This window comes from Bicyclus anynana, chromosome 23 (assembly GCF_947172395.1).
Source record: "Bicyclus anynana chromosome 23, ilBicAnyn1.1, whole genome shotgun sequence".
Taxonomy (NCBI): domain Eukaryota; kingdom Metazoa; phylum Arthropoda; class Insecta; order Lepidoptera; family Nymphalidae; genus Bicyclus; species Bicyclus anynana.
Window position 1 is genome coordinate 10,047,365 of NC_069105.1, and position 15,590 is coordinate 10,062,954.

General features: G+C 36.1%; 1 protein-coding gene across 1 annotated transcript in view; it reads right to left on the reverse strand.

Moving 5' to 3' along the window:
• The window catches only part of LOC112050962 (paired box protein Pax-6-like), an 85,991-nt gene extending 82,368 nt beyond the window's left edge, over nucleotides 1–3,623 (reverse strand). The window contains exon 1 of the mRNA XM_052888630.1: nucleotides 3,407–3,623. The gene's annotated coding sequence lies outside the window, so the exon portion shown is untranslated. The remainder of the gene's footprint in view (nucleotides 1–3,406) is intronic.
• Between the last annotated feature and the right edge of the window lie 11,967 nt (nucleotides 3,624–15,590).

The window sequence follows — 15,590 nt, forward strand, 5'->3', positions numbered from 1 at the left end:
TGTATTCAAACACAGTAACTGAAAAGCTTTTAGAACGCTTTTCTGATAACACGAGCAGTTTTACTAGTGAATTTGAAACTATGGATTCACCAACAAATGTAGTGAATGAATTGACAACTAAAGCTACTAGAGAAGTTAGTACAGTACACATTACTACAGAAAAGGCCAAGCCCAAAAGAGCGATGACAAAAAAAGTTCTAAAGAAAACGTTCACATCGCAAAGTTCTTCCAAAGTTCAAAGGAAAAGAAGCACATTGAGTGTAAGTATAATAGCTTATTCAGTTGTGTGCATTTTAAGAAATTAAATATCACGTGTCTCAATCGGTGAAGGAAAACATCGTGAGGAAACCTGCATATCAGAGAATTATCTTAATCCTCTGCGTGTGTGAAGTCTGCCAATCCGCATTGGGCCAGCGTGGTGGACTATTGGCCTAACCCCTCTCATTCTGAGAGGAGACTCGAGCTCAGCAGTGAGCCGAATATGGGTTGATTACGATAATAGCTTATGTTATCTTCGTGATAGAATGTTTGGCCAAGTGACACTACCTATCTACCCTATACCTATCCTATACGTATATCCTTTACATATATATCCTATACGTTTATCTATATCTGAGTTGGGCCAAATAGAAAAGGAAAAATTTAAAAAATTCAAGTAGGTAGGCTTAGTTAACAAGCACTTTTGAAACGTCAAGGTTGATTATTATTTGTAAAGACTACCACCGGTTCGGCAGACAGGATTTTTTTTCATCGCCTAAGGATGTGACTAATTTATTTACTCTGTTATTATGCGACGAATTCACGCGAGAACGTTTTTTTTTTCTTTTTAATCCTTACGACTTAGACCTTGACTACAATCTCACCAGATGGTATAATGATGCAATCTAAGATGGAAGCGGGTTATCTTGTTAGGAGGAGGATGAAAATCCACACCCCTTTCGGTTTATACACGACATCGTTCCGGAACGCTAAATCGCTTGGCGGTACGTTTTTGCCGGTAAGGTGGTAAGTAGCCACGGTCGAAGACCAGCCAGACCTGGACCAATTAAGAAAACTTCAATCGGCCCAGCTAGGGATCGAACCCAGGACCTCCGTTTTCTAAATCCACAGCGCATACCACTGCGCCACGGAGGCCTTCAAACGTCACCCAGATCCGATATATAATCATCTGCGCACGTTACACCCCAAAACCACAGCGTCCTTACAAGACTCTACAACTGTCTGATTTAAAATATCTGGGTTCTATTGGTATTGGGTGGATAATAGCAAAAATAAATAAATTAGTCACTATTTCAATATTCTCGTTTCCAAAATCCTACGATTTATATTACTACAGAACGTAATAGGTACGGTACATACGTAAATTTTGATTTAATAGCGTCTATTTTGAGGACAAAATGAAATACATACTTTATTTCTGTTCTTAAACAAAAGAAGTTCCTAATAGCGTAGACTACATATAAGTTTATATAAGTTATAACATATATAGCTTATAAGTTATAACAGCTATAATATCTATGTACTTATCACTAGTGAACTCTTTATCGAGAGCATTTGAGGCAAACTTACGACCACTTAAACTACTTCACTTCACTTCTTTATTGCCTATCTTACATAAAAGTAAGTAGTCAATTGCTTAGAGAGGCAAGATACGATTAAACAAATAACAATACGGGGATATTTAGTTACTTAATTTTAACTAGTCAATTACTGAGTTAAGATTTAAGTAAAATACTAGAACAAATTATAATGTAACAATTTAGGGATACTGTAACTAAATATTAAGTAGTCAATTACTGAGCTAAGTAATATACCAGTAAAGAAAATAAGAATATAGCTATTTGGAGATATTTTAATATATTTTTTTATTACCTTGGTACTTCAAAAATCTCCTTATAGCTCCATGCTGCGGTGATCGTAATTATTAAGCCGTCGGTCCCTGTCATTATCATGAACTTATGCTAGTCAACATTACAGAAGCGAACATTATTATTTGTTGTCCTCATTTCGCCGGCCCATATTAAAGTATCGTGGTGGGTCTAAACTCCAAATTAAAAGCTATAAGCTGATGATGAGAAATTTATTACCCATGATTAATAGTGACACTCGCAGTTAAAGAGTTATGCATGTGTTGAAAATTATTACCCTAAGCCCGCATCAGAGCAGCGTCGTGGGTCTAAGCTCTACATCTATCTTCTATAAAAATAGCGAGACAGTGGGCAATTAAAAATGAGGTTTTGATAACGAATTTATCCATGATTGATAGTAATAGTCAAAGCGTTATGCATGGGCACAGATTAAAGAATAATAGGCAGATAGAGCGTACCTTCGGAACACGACGGTGTCGTAGCCGTTCCAAATACAAAATTCAAAAACGGAATACATTCTCGAGTCTGTATATGACACGAAGCGTCGCATAAGTAATTTTAAAAAGAATTATTCAAGAAAAATGACGTCTTAAAATTTTTAATTAGGTATTTTAAAAACTGTTCACAAAAACTAAATAAATAAGATGGAGTATTTCATTATTTTATTTTTTTATTGATTATTATATTAATTTACGTAATTGTTGTTAAATTTTGAAATACAAATTATGAAAAAAGTTTGTATATATGCGGATTTCAAGGAGACGCGTGATGTTTGTTTATTATGAGTTTCTTCGGCTTCACCACGCTGCTTGTAAAGACTCATTCTGGACATTCTTTATTCTGTAAGTGGGACGTCCTAATTCTTTGTTAAATAGTCGTGCATGAGTATCATCTATCACTATCATTCTAAGCCCGCCAATCCACATTATAGCAGCGTGGTGGGTCTAAGCTCTACATCTATCTTCTATAAGAATAAAGAGATAGAGGGCAATTAAAAATAAGCTGATGACGAATTTACCTATGATTTATGTAAATAGTAAAACAATTATGAATGAGTTATACATTAACTAAGCCCGACAACCTGCATTGGAACAGCGTGGTGAGTCTAAGCTCCATATCCTTTACCGCTCCTTACAGGAGAGGGGCCTGGCCCGGCAGTAGGCTGTTACAATAGGCTAAATATGATAACTATCACTAAACAAAATCAATAAAATTAATCGCCTTAATAAAATAAATAATTACTCTATAAACCTACTTACTACTATATATACTTTAACTTAGTAGCAAACGATGAATTGAAATACAATGACATCAGGTTTTAAATATATTATCTATAGGAAAACCTATTCTAATTAGAGAATATATAATTATTTTTATTACGTAGATATTCTTAGTAGAATTTTTGTTATAGTCAAATTTTCATTTTCAGAGACCATTAGTTTTCATGGGCAATCGATAAGCAATTACATTTGATACTGATTATAATAAACGAGTTTTATTTTTTAATTCGGTATTTTTTAATGAACCCTTCCCCTTACCTTAATTTTCTTAGTAAACTAGAATCCAAGTTATTGCACAAGCAATAACTGTATTAACCTTCAACTGCGAACTTCAATCATCACTGTTTATTTAACTAAAAATGTCCACTTAGGCTGTACGGTATGAAGCCTTTGCGCGATTGAAAAAAAAAATGCAGTTCCCGCCAAACGAAATGTCAAATTGTCAAACGCGCGAACATTGTGCCTTTACTTCAGAAAGGCGCCACTTCACTGATTACAAAACACAGTCTCACGTGGAACAGTCTGTACTGAGAGCTTATACCTTTATAGTTATAAAGGGCTGTTTCTGAGATAGCTTTACGGGATAAGCTCGAGGCAGAAAGAGACGGTACACGTCGAGTGTCAACTCCCATTGTAAGCCGCTTACTGTACTTACGACTGCTCATTTGTGGGAGAGAGATATCTAGCTTTGCCGTGTTCCCGTTTTAATTTGCGCCCCGCCCCCTCCTCTTTTATCTATGGTGGGGGGAAGTTGGACAGTTTTAAATTATCTATTGTAATAAAATTATTTCGCGAAATAAGGAGTTGGTTTTGGTAATGACGTATTTCATTTGTGCCGATGTTTTAAAGTGTCTGTATTCTTATTGCTGTTGCTATGTAAACATTTTTCTCTTTAAATATTTTTTTTTTATAATTTATTTTACGGCCTTGGATACAAGTCCTTATAGGAAAACCTCTTTAAGTATTTTTAACTAGGTACACAGAAAAGAGGAAAAACCATGGAAAAACTCATTTATTTATAAAAATGTTTATTGCTTAGTTGGGTCCTGCTAATTTAAAATTTGTAGATAGACAGGATATTTAGTTTTTACTATAGAAAATTCTTATAAAATTAGCTGAAAAAGCCTGAGCCTTGTCTTTGAGATATTTTGGTATGAAGCTAATAATAATAGATAGAGATAGTAATTATTTTTACACAAGAGAGTCATTTATTAGTAAGATACGTAGGTATTAAAGCTACATAATTAATTAATCTGTGATAGGACTATTGAATTAACTTAAGAAAAGTGCTATCAACGAGAAATCTGTTCTGGGGAAGCGCTACCAACGTCATTATTTCTACAAAACAGCATTGCTGTCTAGTTTCCAAAGTTACCAATAAAGACAGGCACGTGCATGAAGCTCATCTATAGCAGGTCAATGAAGCGTAAGGCTATTGCTTTGAGACTATTACAGACTATAGTTTTATAGCTACATATATCAGTAGATATTTACTTAATGATACGTGGTAGCCCAGTGACCTCTGCCTCTGGAGGGTGTGGGCTCGAATCCGGTCCGGGTCATGCACCATCGTGAGGAAACCAGAGAATTTTCCTAACTCTCAGCGTGTGTGAAGTCTGACAATCCGCATTGGACCAGCGTGGTGGACTATTGGCCTAAATCCTCTCATTCTAAGAGGAGACTCGAGCTCAGCAGTGAGTCGAATATGGGTTGATAATGATGATGATATTTACTTAAATGTATTTACTACCTGACATTTTTTTTAGCCTAACCCCTCTCATTCTGAGAGGAAACTCGTGCTCATCAGTGATCTGAATATTGGTGATTGGTTAATGATGAAGTCGATTTGCTACCTAACTTGATAGTTTTCAAAATATAATCGACTGAGTTCGTTAGCCATAGGAAAATCGTTTCCAAAGATATGCTAAGAATTGTTATGAAATTATTTTTGTATAATGTCAGTTTAATGTTTAATGAAGGGAGGATTTTTAGAAATATAGCTTAATTAAGTCTTAAACAGAGAGGTCATATGTTCGAATTTTTGTCGTACCCAAAAATCCAAAAAGTCTTTCTGTCTGTTTGGAATATTGGTCAGAGATTTAGCAAATATCATTTAAAAATAAAGCATTTATCATTTAAATAATATAGGTACCTAATGTAGTTCTGAATTAATAAAAAAAAAAATATATATTTTTCTAGGTATGTGGTAGATAATAAACTTTAATGTTTTCTAGTTACTACTTTAGTTACTACTTCTTCTAGTTGTGTAGACATGAGCCTAAAATGACTTAATCAAGGAATCGAACCTAGGTCCTTCCAAGTCCCTTTTATAAAGCAACTGAAATTCCAGCACCTAGAAAAATCTAACAAAACTATACCAAGAAAATCCATATTCATTACCTGAAGGACTTAATATATGCAAACATTAACATAACATTTTACTTTTAAAGATTGTAAATGCAACCCTTTAAATCATCTATCTCTTTTTTACACCCATTAAAAAGTCCACGTTGAATTTTCCGTCTCGCCTCTTCACACATCCTGATTCTAGCCGGGCATGATAAACTTGTTGGTTAAATTTAGACTTTGCTGAAGGTGCATAAGGTTTATTTTTGATTGCTTGTGTGTCACAAAGCGTCTGTCAACATTTGCGGTTAAATCTTGGTTTATCTCCCCCGCAAAAGTGATAGTCTCGCAAACATTATCTTTGACCAATAGCACGTAAGCGTCAGCCATTTTCAGCCAATCAAGCGCTTCAAATATTTTAGTCGCGCGTTCTTTTTTTGACGCTGTGCTTTGTTTTAAAAATGGAAAGTTTCTGTTTGTAGTTTTTAATGGCGATTTAATAGCTTTGTGCATTAAGTTTGGAATGCGTATTATTTATAGTTAGGGTAGTAGGTTATGTGAATTGGGGCAGGCTGATGGGTTAAATTAGACTCTCCTATAAGGAGATAGGCCTAGTCCTGTATTAGGCCTTAAAACAAGCCAATAACTATATGCGGGTATGAGGTTTGAAGGTAGTACACTTGTTTCGGTTTTAAGCATTGATTGTTTGAAGAGTATCTAAATAATTTTCAATAAACACTATATTAGCACGTTTTAAATGATACAGAAAAATATATAAAATATCTTTTATCCAGGAATAACTTCTGCTTCCAAAAACCCGAATCCCACGCGAAAAATAAATATCGCCTGTAAAAAAAGTAGAGCTTCAAATAATATGGGTACCTACTTAATTAAAGTTATTCGTTAGATGAACAGATTAATTAATAATAGGCAGTTGGAGCCCTTGGATCACGACGGTGTCGTAGCCGCTCCAAATACATACTTCAAAAACGAATACATTCTCGAGTCAGTACGACACGAAGCGTCGCATCAGTAACTTTTAATATTATTCAAGAAAAATGGCGTTATATGTTTTTAAATATTTTAAAAACTGTACATAAACTAAAGAAATAAGATAGAGTATATTTTATTGGTAATTATTGATTGTTATATTAATTTACGTAATTGATATTAGTGTTAAATTTTGAAATAGATATTATGAAAAATGTTTGTATATGCGGATGAAAAAAAGTTCGTTTTATGGGTTTCAGCGGCTTCACCACGCTGCTTGTAAAGACTAACTCTGTGTGATATTTACTCTGTGGTTAGATGTTAGATGTGTTTTCAGTCGTAAATATAAATATTGATTATCAAAGTATTATGGTCCGATCGGTATTGACATGCAGGAAAAATTGTAATTCAGTAGCAATCGACCTACGTGTTCCAACTCTTTCGAAAATTTATAACTCGAGTGGAGAAGGGAAGTGTTAACTACTTTAAAGGGAATTCCTTAACCCTAAACTCATTGTAGTTAGAGAACTGGAGAAGTAGTGAAGCCTGCGATAAACGATCTTCCAGTAAGGTTAGAAGCGTCTAATGGCGTCGAAGTTGTTTTAGTTCCATCTCTTACGTCATTATCATCATCATCATCATCATGTCAGCCGATGGTCGTCCACTGCAGGACATAGACCTTTTGTAGGGACTTTCAAACATCATGATACTGAGCCACCAGCATCCGGTTCGATCCCAGGCTGGGTCAATCAAGGTTTTTTAATGGTTTAGGTTCAGTTCTGACTTATAAGAGGTTTCGGCCGTGGCTAGTTACCACCCTACCGACAAAGACGTTACGCCGAGCAATTTAGCGTTCCGGTACGTTGTCGTGTAAAAAACTGAAAGGGGTGTGGATTTTCATTTTCCCATTAGCCCGTTTCCATTTTAGTTTGCATTATCACTTACCATCAGGTGAGAGTGTAGTCAAGGGCTAACTTGTAAAGAATAAAAAAATAGATCCAGAGATTACTTACCTATCCCAACAACCTCATAAACGTTACCTCTATAAAATATTAAGTAAATAAATAGGTATATGTATCTATTTACCGAGAGCCGTGCTAGCCCAGTGGATATGACCTCTGCCTCCGATTCCGGAGGGCGTAGGTTTGAATCCGGTCCAAGGCATGTGACTCCAACTTTTAAGTTGTGTGCATTTTAAGAAATTAAATATCACGTGTCTCAAACGGTGAAGAAAACATCGTGAGGAAACCTGCATAACAGAGATATTTCTTAATTCACTGCGTGTGTGAAGTCTGCCAATCCGCATTGGTCCAGAGTGGTGGACTATTCGCCTAAACCCTCTCATTCCGAGAGAAGACTCGAGCTCAACGTGAGCCGAGTATGGGTTTATAATGATGATGCTTAAATGTTTTTTTGAAATGTTTGTTCATGTACTTACGAGTAGGTACTTAAGTCTAGCGAATGAGAGGCATATGGTATTTTTTGAACGATTAAATAGTGCTTGAATGGCCTAATTCCTCTCATTCTGAGAGGAGACTCGAGCTCAGCAGTGAGCTTAGCATGGGTTGATAATGATGTATCTATTTAATAATGCATAAAATAACCTTGTAACAAGTATGTAAGTATAAAAGATGGCTATCGGAATGCGAAATCACAGTAAAACTGCATTGTAGGAAGTATGGTGAGCGAGCTCTTTGTCTGTCCATCCGCCCAGCGTTATCTACGTAGTGGGTTCTGTACATTATGTTACATGCAAATAACTACGTTATCTAGCATCGTCTAGTTGTTTACGTTGCGTGAATATTTTATACTTATAAAACTATAGAAGGTGATTTTAAAAACACAATATTTATTTGTGATTTGTTAATTACTAGTAGATGCTTCGCTCCACTTAGTTATAGTTGAGAATGCTGCACTCGAAATTGTAGACATATACCTAGGAGTTAGGACATATGATCCAGTTAGGTAGGTCCAATTTCGAGAAAGAGGTGAACCGTCGAATCCAACTCGGCTGGGCAGCAAACTTCACGACACCTTTTCGTCCGAAATTCCTCAGTGCCTGAAGACAAGAGTCTTCGAACAGTGCATGTTGCCAATGATGAACTATGGTTCCGAGACTTGGTCGATAATTATGGGCCCCATAAAAAGGCTCAGAGTCACACAGCGGGCGATGGATCGAGCTATGTTAGGAGTACATCTGCGTGATCGAATCAGAAATGAGGAGTCCTCATAATATCCCAAATAGGAACATTATCATCAGCCAACTCATGGGTTGATAATGATGATGATGATGTATTCGGCTCACTGCTGAGCTCGAGTCTCCTCGAGAATGAGAGGGGTTAGCCCAATAGTCCACCACGCTGGACCTATGTGGATTGGCAGACTTCACACACGCGTAGAATCATGAAAATTCTCAGGTATGCAGATTTCCTCACGATGTTTCCCTTCACCGTTTGAGACACGTGATATTGAAATTCTTAAAATGCACACAACTCAAAAGTTGGAGGTGCATGCCCCGGACCGGATTCGAACCCACACCCTCCGGAATCGGAGGCAGAGGTCATATCGACTGGGCTATCACGGCATAAGAACTATCTATGTCGTGATAGCCCAGTGGATATGACTAACTATACTATCAGAAAAAAAAATGTAATAAATGAAGTTTTCGAATGCCACCTCCGTTTTTTTTTCCAAACACAGGTTGATATATTTTTTAAAGTAAAAGATAAAAAAATAATAATATGCTAGAAGAATCTCTGCGTGATCGAATCAGAAATGAGGACATACGCCCAAGAACCAAAGTTACCGAGATAGCTCACTGATGAAATATTTTTTTAAACCGGTCTAAATATATAAAATTACACAAATACTTCCTGTTTTTTAACATTAATGCAGATTGGTATAGATATGTATTAGCAGTGTGGCATTGCCCTTAGTAACAGTTTACACAAAATAAGCTTTTAGCCAAAACTACAACTAGCGCCATCTATATGACCGCCTAACCAAACACTACACTCCGAGAGATGGCGTGCATTCTTCACAACGTAGTATGTTCAATTACCAACAGATGCAGGTAAAGCTCCAGTAGAAACTACATCGTATGAAAACACGACGTAGTTTCTACTATATGACATAGATGGCGTAAAAATTCAATTTTCCGTTTCTGAATTCCAGATTCCAATTAATGTTTAATATGTACGTAATTAAAATGGTATTGTCTTTTTAAAGAAAATGAAAATGAAATTTTAATAACGTTTAACATGTGAATCACCGTATAAGAATAACATTATAAGACTTTATTTTTCAATTTAGTTGGAACGATCTGCCGTAAGTAAATAATTAATTTATTCATGTTAATTTAATGCAAATACCCTTTATTAGCATCTCTACGGCGCCTTGCTAACCAGGTATCTACGTCGTTTGTTTACCTTTTTATTTATTGGAAAAATACGATACGAATTCATCAACCAGAATATTGCAAGTTCCTAGTATCGATTTACTTGTTTGTACCTTTACCTTTACCTGTTAGGTTGTTTTTTTTTCCGTCACAACTTTTGGGTGACAAGTGTAGGTTAATTAATAGGAGCAATAGAAGTCCATTTCTAAAATTTAATGATTTATGCTTAACCCAAAAGAATGGAGGGTTACATAGTTGCAAAACAAAACAAAGTTGTTTCTGTTTTTTAATTATTTACAAGTTAGCCCTTGACTACTATCTCACCTGACGCTAAGTGATGATAGAAGCGGGCTAATTGTAGGGTGGTACTTATAACTAGCCACGACCAAAGCCTCTTACCAGCCAAACCTTAACAAATTAAGAAAATCTCAATCAGCCCAGTCGGGGATCGAACCAAGGACCTCCGTTTTGTAAATCCACCACCCATTCCACTGCGCCAGAGGCCGTGAATAAAACCTTATTAGTTATTACTATTTTTTATTACGTTCATCCGGAAACAAGGGACCTTAGCCATAGCCTTAGCCTTAGTGACACGGCGGTTCTCTTTCTACGAACGCTAACGCTTCGAAAACTAAAAAAATGTATGACAAATCTGACCGACTACTTGATCGCGTAACCTGTCGATAGTGAATGTCATGCCATTTTTAAATTTTCGTAGCGTTAGCGTTTGTAGAAAGAAAATCGACGTGCAAAATGGCAACAAGCCCTGACCATGTAGCCAAGTTTCCCTTTCTACGGTCGCAAACGCTTCGAAAACTAGAAAAATGTATTGGAATGACATTGGCTATCGACTAATCACGTGATCAAGATCTGTCATTCATACATTTTTCTTGATTTCAACACGTTTGCGTTCGTAGAAAGAGATTCGTGCCACACAACTAAACCTTTATATCATTTAGCAGTAGATACTGCGTAGTTCATTTTTGGATCGTGTAAATGACGTCAGCAACTTGATCCAGTGTTCATCTTAATATGATCACGCCCTGTAACCACTCACTCTCAATTTGCGGATACGTGACCGAATGTAAAATGTACGAAGCAATGGTTTTATAGCAGCGGAAAGTTCTTATACGGAGACTCAATAGCTCAACGGTAAAGTTTGACAGCCTCGTGGCGTGCTTCCTGCAACCACGGCCTTGGGTTCTATTCCCACAACTGGAAATTGTTTGTGTGATGAACATTGTTTGTCTGAATGTTTATACAATTACTTGTTAATATATAAAACTATATGATAAATTCAGTTATTTTAGAACCCATATCACAATTAAAGCAATCTCTGACGGCAACCCCTGATGACAGATGACTTGCGGAGCGGGAAGGTACAATGTAAATTTATAGCATTAAGGCTGCCTTTGAATTTTAGTTTCAAATTGTTCAAAAAATAAATAAATCAAAAGTTTGTTTTTTTTTCACTTTGTTTTAGATTTTGTGTCCAATAAAGCTATTTCTATGCTTACTTTGAGGCTAGATGAATTCACCTAATGTGGTAATGTGTATGTTATCCGTATATATTTATTTATTTTTAGTAGTAGTCATGGGTTCGATTCCCGGCTGTAATAATTCAGGTTTTGTTAAGTGGTCCAGGTCTGTCCTACCGGCAAAGATGTACTACCAAGCGATTTAGCGTTCCGGTACGATGTCGTGTAGAACCGAAAGGGATGTGTATTTTCATCCTCCTTCTAACAAGTTAGTCCGTTCCCATCTTAGATTGCATCACTTACTATCAGGTGAGATTGTAGTCAAGGGCTAACTTAAACGTATAAAAAATTAAAAAAAAATCGAGAAGATGGTGGTATTAAACCTCCGTGCCTTGGAAGGCACGTTTTTCTGTTAGTCCCGTTCATTATTATTCACATCTATAAAGAAACATTATCAACCTAATCCCGTCAACCCACATTAGAATAGCGTGGCAGTTCCTTTAGCAGACTCAGAAGTGATTACAAAACTAAGAAAACTAATGTCGAACAAAGTTTATGATTTACAACATTTGTCAGGACAACTTAATTAACAAATCAAACTGTAACCAAAATAAGACCCTAGAATCGCAGAGAATGACCTTGAGTGAAGTCACGCACTTGTGAACGTTGTGTGTAGGGTTAAAGGATCCTTTGACTGTTAACAAACACTCCCCTTTTCCACACAAGTCACTCTCCCCGCCTATCCCGAGTAACCCATAAAGAATTACACAACAAGAGATGTGGACGGCTCGAACGCCGCGAGCACACAGAAGCAGTCCGTACCGCAAGTCGTTGTAACGCGGCGATAACAGTTCTAAGCTCCATATCCCATTTCCTATAAGGAGCCCTATAGTGGTTAAAATAGGGTAATAATGATATACAGAATCTCAAAAAGTTTGACTCGATGTGATAATGGTCACGCATACCTCCCACTCGGTACTCAGTTTCAATTTGTCGCCTACGTGACAGAATTGAACAAAATCCTTGTTTGATTTACATCCTTTGTCCTACAAACATACTACAAAGTTACTTCTTATTTTTTATAGATATTCTTTGTTTTATAGCTAAGTTTTGGTTTATTCAATGAACATTATAATAGCGTCAAGATTTCTACTACTAAAAGTTACAGTTAACGAAAAAAGAAAATACAGTAAAAGCTCCTTATTCACGCTTCCTTTATTCACAATTTCACTATTCGCGGATTAAAAAATTGCGTCCCAATTCCTATATTCGCGCGTTATTCGCGGATCTAACTGACGAAACTGACGTAAAATCTACAAATTTAAACTTTAACTTGCAAATACCTATTGCTGAAATTGCGAATGGATGGTGTAAGAATGCCACTGCTTAAAATAACTCTGAATTTATAAAATGTCAAGCAAGAAAAAGTTTCAAAATTCTTCAAACCATTGTCTAAGACTGAAGATAATAGTTAATCAATAACTTCAATTAATTGTTTTTTCTTTATATATTTGTTTTTTATTTTGTCACCGAAGAACGTATCCCATAGAATCCCATACAAAATACCATTCCATATTAACTCGGTTATTATTCGGTTTCTGTATTCGTGATACATTTAGAGAACGTATCCCCCGCGAATAATGAGCTTTTACTGTACAATAGAGATTTTTTTTATTAAAACACATAAAGTACAACTATTGATAAGGCTTCTGCATTGTCAAGGGAAAAGTTTCTAGTACCTCGTAAGATACGTGAAGCGATAGAAATTAGTCGTCACCCGAATTTTAATCGGGATCATGGTTGCTGCCCACAGCGTGGAAACCGCTATTTCTTTCAGTGTCACATACAACAAACTTGGAACAAGATAGCTTTAGTCATAATCAATTAATTTGAATAACACTCACGATAGTTTAAATTCTAAAAAAGTACAACTATATTAAGAAAATAGTAATACATTAAAATGTATTAACTAAATCTATAAAACTAAAATAAATTAATTTAAAACTAATATAGCTACTTAAAAATGCTTATCAAAATTTGCCGCCCTCGGTATCCATCGCACAGGCAGCCATTCCACGTTGAATTGCAATAGAAATTCGTTACGCGAGAAAGCTGTCAGAGGGTCGCATCATGCCTTCCTGAGCCGTTTGATAAATATCCTTGTGGAGAGTCTGGGCGCTCCTGCCCCGAGGGCCTAGTGTCGCAATGCCAAACAAATATGCTACCATCTGTAAAATTACTTCTGTGTAATAATATAATAAATAGAAATGTACATGTATTATCATAAGTGCTTGCAACAAACGGGCGCTTAGCAGTGGTAGGTTGGTACTTACATGTCTCAAGTTAATAATAATACTTGTTACTTTGTAAATGATGTCCAAATTGTTTTTCCTGCCATTATTCTAAATATTTATAAAGCCTGTACAAACAAATGACCATAGCATGTTAGCAATAAGAAATATTTATAAGTCTATTGTTCTAACAACACTGTTAAAATATATTATATAATAAAGGCATTTAAAAATCAAATCAAAATGAAATCAATGCCAAACAGGACGAATTCATATTAAACGCTGAAACAACTGTATTTCAGTATATTTTGACATCCCTCGTCTGGCCCTCCCCCACCCCCCTCCGCTGGTACAAATACAAAAACTTTTTTCTACACGTATTTCGTAATCGACTCAATATTAAACGTCAAACCATATCACAAAGCTATTTATTCCTACAGGACTAAGTGATAACAAAACCTACTGCCGTGTGCAAGAGAGAAAGGAAAGTCAGACAGAGTGGTGCCGTAACGTGTTACGTTACGAAGCGGTTTACCGTCCAACAAAATCAACACAAGTCTTTATTTTTATTTTGTACAGGTTAGCCCTTGACAACAATCTCACCTAAGTAAGTAGTAACGAAACGCTAAATGGCTTGGCGGTACGTCTTTGTCGGTAGGGTGGTAAGTAGCCACGGCCGAAGCCTCCCACCAGCCAGACCTGGACCAATTAAGAAAATCTCAATCGGCCCAGCCAGGGATCGAACCTAGGACCTCCGTTTTGTAAATCCACCGCGCATACCACTGCGTCACGGAGGCCGTCATGTCTCTTTATATTTAACTGAAATACCAAAAGTCAATTACCATGGTTATGTTAATTCACCTTCACCGTGTTAGGGGAAATTTTAGATTAATGCTGATATTAATCGAAGTACAGCCGTCAAAGTGACTTGATTGATTAGAGAATAAACATATTGGAACATTCTGAACGTACTGAGAGTTTCTTAGAGTCTACAACATATAGACTAGTAGGTATTTCCGAAGTACCTACAGAAGGAATAATTATTATCGTAACTAATTTATACTTGCTTTAATTGTCCAAATAATAATTATGTAGTGCTATACTGTATCATTAATAACCCATATTCGACTCACTGTTGAGCACGAGTCTGCTCTTAGAATGAGAGGGGCTAAAATCGGTTTAGCCGTTCCAGATATTAGCCCAGACAAACAGAAAGACAGATAGATCGATTAACATAATAAAAAACTTGATCATGTTTTAGTATCGTGTAAAAACTATAAGCTCTTGAATACACACAGTTATTTTGAAATCACAGACAGACACTTTTATTTATATTATGATTATGACATCAGTAAAATTTTTAGCTAACACAACTTCGTAGCATGTTTGTAGCAGTTCGTAGCAACGATGTAGACTTTTATTTTAAAGTAAAATCTTTATCGTTTATGCTATAAATTGTATTACCTAGTTGGTCCAGCTTGTGTGGCTATGGGTCATGAGGTTTTAGGTTCAAGACCTTGTTTTAAAATAATGGTTTTGAATCAAAAAAAAATCAGTAACAGTTCGTACCTTGAACCAGTTCTAATGATGTTGGTTGCTGTGGCTTACGAACGTTCCCTTAGCCCAGTCATTAGGCTATGAGTCGGGACAGCGTGTGGTTATAGTGGGTTTAAGTCCGACTTAACCTTCTTGCCTACCCGTGGTGAGAAAGTACCTATCCATGAGGATTTCCCCACGTAAAAAAAAAAGAAAATAGAGTTAGTGCGTATTTGTTACGGGAATCATTTAAATAAAGTTTGTTTTATAAAATATATTTTAAATCATTTGTTAGGGTATGAAAAATTAAATGTATTGCTCAAATAAGTCTCTACAATAGCGCTAAGGAAACTGAATTAAGTTTGAAAAGCCATGATTAACTTAATAGGCCTAATCATCCACAT